The sequence below is a fragment of the Canis lupus genome, chromosome 24 (assembly GCF_048164855.1).
Source record: "Canis lupus baileyi chromosome 24, mCanLup2.hap1, whole genome shotgun sequence".
Classification (NCBI taxonomy): Eukaryota; Metazoa; Chordata; class Mammalia; order Carnivora; family Canidae; genus Canis; species Canis lupus.
In genome coordinates, this window is record NC_132861.1 from 16,113,267 (window position 1) to 16,119,266 (window position 6,000).

General features: G+C 39.3%; 1 long non-coding RNA gene across 1 annotated transcript in view; it reads left to right on the top strand.

The window, feature by feature from the left end:
- Positions 1 to 4,881, top strand: part of LOC140615813 (uncharacterized) — a 66,960-nt gene extending 62,079 nt beyond the window's left edge. The window contains exons 3-4 of the long non-coding RNA XR_012016293.1: positions 3,578 to 3,804; positions 4,422 to 4,881. This is a non-coding gene — a long non-coding RNA (uncharacterized lncRNA). The remainder of the gene's footprint in view (positions 1 to 3,577; positions 3,805 to 4,421) is intronic.
- Positions 4,882 to 6,000: the final 1,119 nt, after the last annotated feature.

Consider the following 6,000-nt stretch of genomic DNA (forward strand, 5'->3'; position numbering starts at 1 on the left):
GAGGATCCCACACTGTTCCTTTCATTGTTGTGGGTGAGCTTTCAAACATTTAATCAAGAGTCAGAGGCGGTGGCTTCCCCCACCCACAGAGAAATTCCTTTAAGGAATCATGAAACCATCAACATTCTGCAGCTGTTTAAAAGACTGTTTAGACTCCCTGGAATGATGCTGGGAAATTCTTGGATTTACAGTCTTGGGCAAAAAGGGCACTCAAGAGTGGGAAAATCAAGTAGTATAACCACCTAAATCAAAACCAGGGGAACCTTCCTTACATAACCTACTAATCTGCTCCTCTTAATATAGTTACTGCCAAGTGGCAGAATTTAATGGAAAAAAAAAGGTTAATATCCTTTCTGCTCTGGATCAAATACAACGCAAGAGACCAAATTCTCCATGAAATTGGCTGGATTTAATCATTTCATGATGAATGCTTACTTTAGAGTCTGTAGCACTCATTGTTGGTTCATTGTCCAATAAACCCTCTCAGGTCTCAGTAGATGAGGTGACTTGTAATGTTGGTCCACTGCACCATCAATTCAGGTACTCTCTCCCTAAATGACATTTTTAAGCCACCTGGTTTAGCTTTGGCCATGGAGACATTGAACAGAGTGGTAGAAACCTTAAAACCCAGGGGTTCCTGGACACATAGCTTAACTTAGAAGAAATAAGAAGCAGACATGAGGAAAAACATGCCAGAGAAGTAAGACTAATTGATTGCATGTCAAGTTGTATTTAGTTCATATAAGGCAGTGGTTCTCAAACTTGTTGGTCTAGGACCCCTTTGTGCTCTTAAAAATTGAAGAGGCTGGGGGTGCCTGGCTGGCTCAGTGGTTGAGCATGTGACTCTTGATCTCAGGGTCATGAGTTCAAGCCCAATATTGGGAGCCTAGTTAAAAAAAATTGAAAAGCCTCAAGAGCTTTTGTTTACAATGGGCTAAATTACTAATATTTACTATATTAAATAAAATTGAGAAATTTAAAAAATACTGATTTATTTTAAAAGCACAGTAATAACCCTATTACATAAATGACATATTTTTTGAAAATAAGTATATTTTCCAAAAAAATATTGAGTAAGAAGAATGGCATTTTTGGGGCACCTAGGTGGCTCAGTCCTTTAAGCATGTGCCTTTGGCTCAAGTCATGATCCCAAGGTCCTGGGAACAAGCTCCAGATCAGGCTGCCTGCTCAGCAGGGAACCTGCTTCTTCCTCTCCTTCTGTTCTCCCCCCACCCCCATGCTGCCTCTCTCAAATAATAATAACAAAGTCTTAAAAAAAAAATTCAGCTCAGATCATGATCTCGGAATCCTGGGATCGAGCACCAAGTTTAGCTCCCTGAGCAGTGCGGAGCCTGCTTCTACCTCTCCCTCTGCTGTTCCCACTTCTTATACTCGCTCTCTCTCAAATAAATAAGTAAAATCTTTATTTTAAAAATTTATTTATTTATTATTTATTTATTTATTTATTTATGTAAAATCTTTTTTTTTTTTTTGAAGTGGCACTGTTTGGGAGTTTTGCAAATTTCTTTAATGTCTGGCTTAATAGAAGATAGGAATTTCATCTCTGCTTTTGCATTTAATTTGAATCTGTTGCAATATGTTGTCTTGGTTGAAGTGTATGAGGAAATCTGGCCTCACACGATATATAACTGGAAAAAAGAAGTAAACAACCCTTTCAAATGATGGTGGGTTTGAGTTTCTAGACAAGCGTAGTTTCTTAAAAGTGAATCACAGTGTAGAATCGAAAGTCCTATCAGTTTCAGATTCATTCTGTTATGTTAAAATCTGTTGTTCTATTTTGCACTCTCAATGGCTGCTTTACTCATGCATGATTTGATAATATCATGCATTGATCACTTGAAAAATATTGGTTCACTGAATTATACAGATCTTCCAAATGTTGACATACATATCAAGAAAGCACATCTGTTAATATCAACACCAATCTTATCAGAAAAGTCTTGAGATATTGGAAAGCTGTCAACCTAATGGTGATGGACAGGTTTTCAGTAACCTCATTTTTGCTTGAAACTTGAATTTTACTATTGGCAACAAATACCTCCTGTTGTTTTCCTTTCAGTGCCTGGATTTTTCAGAAAATATCTAACAAACCCAAGTGTGAGTAACCAGAGTCTGTCTGTCAGTCATTCTTTCAAGTAAAAATAGTGCACCATGGTAACCAAATGCTTTTGCAACTCAAGCTATTGCACAAGGATTCTTCTGCAATTATTGTACTTCTGGGGTACAACAGGAGTGCTTTATGAGTTCTTTCATTTTGTTACACAGAATATTAAAAAGGTTGAAATTTAAAGTTTTACTACATCATCATGGACATTTTTTGTTTTTTTTTTAAGATTTTATTTATTCATTCATGAGAAACAGAGAGAGAGAGAGGCAGAGACACAGGTGGAGGGGGAGAAGCAGGCTCCATGCAGGGAGCCTTATGTGAGACTCGATCCTGGGTCCCCAGGATCACACCCTGGGCCTGAAGGCGGCGCTAAACTGCTGAGCCACCCAGGTTGCCCCATCATGGACATTCTTAAGTGAAACTGTTTGGTTTTCGTTTTGTTTTTTTGTAACTACAAGTACAGGGTAGTGACAAACTTACTGGGACTCCTAGTACAGTTGGGGGCCATGACTCAGGCCAAAGACCCTGTAGCTTTACCCACCATTGCTTTAGCAGCCTTGGTACAAGCATCAATATAGTTAGAATCAAATGACATCTTCATATTTTATTACAGAAATAATTTTGATCTCTAGGGCTCCTCAAAAGGGTCTTGGAACCCTTGGGTCCTATAGAGACCCCACTAGAATACCACTGACTTAAGGCATCTGGATCTTTTAGAACCATACAAACGTCTCCATTTTTGTCTAGTTACAAAAGACTTAAATTACATGGCTGGCCATTCCCATCAAAGCAAGCTGAATTTGACTCTAGAGCTTCCTGCCCATATTTAGCTTAGCCAAGCTCTAGTTTTTTAATTGTCAGATTCAAATATTATACTTTTTATAGAAAATGGTTGGCTCCCCTAAATGAAGTATCATGAAAGCATGTGGTCCATTAACACTTTCCTTCTGCTCATTTATTTTACATTTTGTATTTATGCCCTGAGGAAGAGTTCAAATTCATTCTCTTAGTAACAGAATCATTGTGGTGGTCTGTTGGATAAATACTAGGTTCTTTCTCTACATCTTCTTTTTTTTTTTAAGATTTTATTTATTTATTTAGAGAGAGAGTCCCTGAGCTGAGAGAGGCAGAGGGAGAAGGAGAGAGAATCCCAAGTAAGCCTCCTATTCAGTGCAGAGATTGCCATGGGGCTGGATCTCATGACCTGGAGATCATGGCTTGAGCCAAAATCATGAGTCAGGCACTCAACTCAGGCACCCATCCTTTTTTTTTTTTTTTTTTTTTTTAAGTAAACTCTACATCCAACTTGGGGCTTGATCTCAAGACCCCAAGATCAAGAGTCACACACTCTACCCATTGAGCCAGCCAGGCACCCCTATACTGAGTTCTCTAAACCAAGTTCGAACCTTGACAATTCCACCTTTTTTTTTTCACTCTATTCAAACTTAGAGTTCTTCATTCTCAGAAGAAAAGCAAAATCTCCAATAGCAACGAAGTCCTGAAGGAAATTGCTTTGAATTAACTGTGCAATGAACAGATCATGAGCCTTATAAAGGAAGAAAAGGCTGGTCCTTCATGCAGGTCAATGGATTGGAGCCTCTTGAACCAAAGACTCTGGATGGGTAAAAGGGACCAACCCGAATTGTTACAGCAACTTGCGGGAATAAAAATACAGAGTAAGCTTTAAAATAAAAGGCATAAATAGTGAAATTAAAAATAAATATTAAAATCTTTCTCCCCTCATTTAGTTATAGCATTTATGGATTGGTTTTCTTTTTAAAAAATGTGATGGAAATCCTAAAATTTAGGAAAGCAAATTTAAAAAAAAAATTTTTTTTTTTAAATTTTTTATTTATGATAGTCATACAGAGAGAGAGAGAGAGAGAGAGGCAGAGACATAGGCAGAGGGAGAAGCAGGCTCCATGCACCGGGAGCCCGACGTGGGATTTGATCCCGGGTCTCCAGGATCACGCCCTGGGCCAAAGGCAGGCACCAAACCGCTGCGCCACCCAGGGATCCCTAGGAAAGCAAATTTTAATCACACAAGTGAAAGATTAGACAGCCATTGCTATGAGAGAAGTTAGAAGATTATAATTTGCTTCATATTAATCATTCAAAGGAGTTTAAATTTATTCATAAGACCAGGTGACAAGTCCTTAGTATGGCATATAAGAATTGGGGCTCTCTCACCCTTGAGACTAGTGTCCCCGCTTGGGGATGGGGGCAGTGGTTCATTTTCTTGTCTTCTTATCCATGTTTGATCATATTACTATTGGATCCATTCTTCCCCCAGGATCAACACTGGCTACAAAATTTGCAGGGCCCAGTTCAAAATGAAAATGCTGTCTTTTTGTTTAAAAAATTATGACAGATTTCAAGAAGGCAACAGGAGAGCATTAGGCTGAGCATGCATGAAGCCCACTCTGGCTGAGATCCACTGTTGTCCTGAATGCAAATCACAAGAATACCAATAAACAAGGTACAGAGATTTCTTCTGAGGCCTTAGAAACTGGAGATGTGTAAGGTGACTCTTTTAGGGATGTTTTGGATGCTCCTCTGCCTGGAGCCTGTTGGAAAGAAACCTAAGACTGGAACTAAACCTAAGAACTGTCTGAGCCTGGAAAACATTTGTGAACCATCCGTCCCTGCTTCTTTCTGCACTTCTAACACTTAGCTATTCTTTCAGAGCTTAGGTGATTCACATTTCTTCTGTGAAGGCTTCTCTCACCCTACTGAGCAACAATAATCTCTTTTTCCCTCAATTTCAATAAAGTTAGTTGCCAAGTATGTACTTGTTAATTGTTAATAAAGTTAATTGAAAACAGGTTCTTTGCCTAGTACTTTTTAAAATTTATTTTCCGGGCAGCCTGGGTGGCTCAGCGGTTTAGCGCCGCCTTTGGCCCGGGACGTGGTCCTGGAGACCCAGTATCCAGTTGGGTCCCACATTGGGCTCCCTACGGGGAGCCTGCTTCTCTCTCTGCCTGTGTTTCTGCCTCTCTCTCTCATGAATAAATAAAATCTTTAATAATAATAAATAAAATTTATTTTCCCACAACTAGCAAAAAAAAAACATCAGTTTCTTAATCTGGTTTTTTGGAGTTGAAGAACCTCTGGAAATTATAAATGAAATTGTGGATGCCTACGTATATGTCATTTTGCAGAAGTAGTAACCATTTCTCCCCAAAAGGGTTAATAACAACCAAGCTAGATTCTCAACAGATATACTCTGATTGGTTCTTTGGGGATTTTATTTATTTATTTATTTTTAAGTAAACTCTACCCTCAATGTGGGCCTCAAACTCACGACTCTGAGATCAAGAGTCTCATGCTCTACCTACTGAGCCGGCCAGGCACCGTAGTTTTTAGGGGATTTTAAACCCAAGATCTATTATAACATGGTCAGGAAAGTTCTCACAGACCATCTCATCCTTTAGACCCTCAACTATAAATGCAAATCCTTCTTGAACTGTGCCAGTGGGCTTTTATTTCTCTCTGTTGTGTGTTGACAAGGGGGTCTGTGTTTGGAAGAGAACTCTTGGTTTGCCCCCTCTGTCTTGTCCCATGCAAATATGAGGTTAGTCCTCGGAAAATAGGCCAGATGACTACAATATTTATCACTGTGCCTCTGTAGTGCTAAGAAGCAAGACAAGCATTGAACTCAGGACTCAACAAACTTTTTTAGTAAAGGGCAAATAGTAAATATTTCAGCCTTTGCCGGTTGGATGGCCTGTTGCAACTTCTCATTCTACTATCGTTGCATGAAGATAGCCATAGGCAAACAATAAGTGTTGTTGTGTCCAAGTACAACTCTATTTACACCGTCAGGCAGGGGCTACATTTGGCCCGTGGGCCAGAGTTTGCCAACCTCTGAT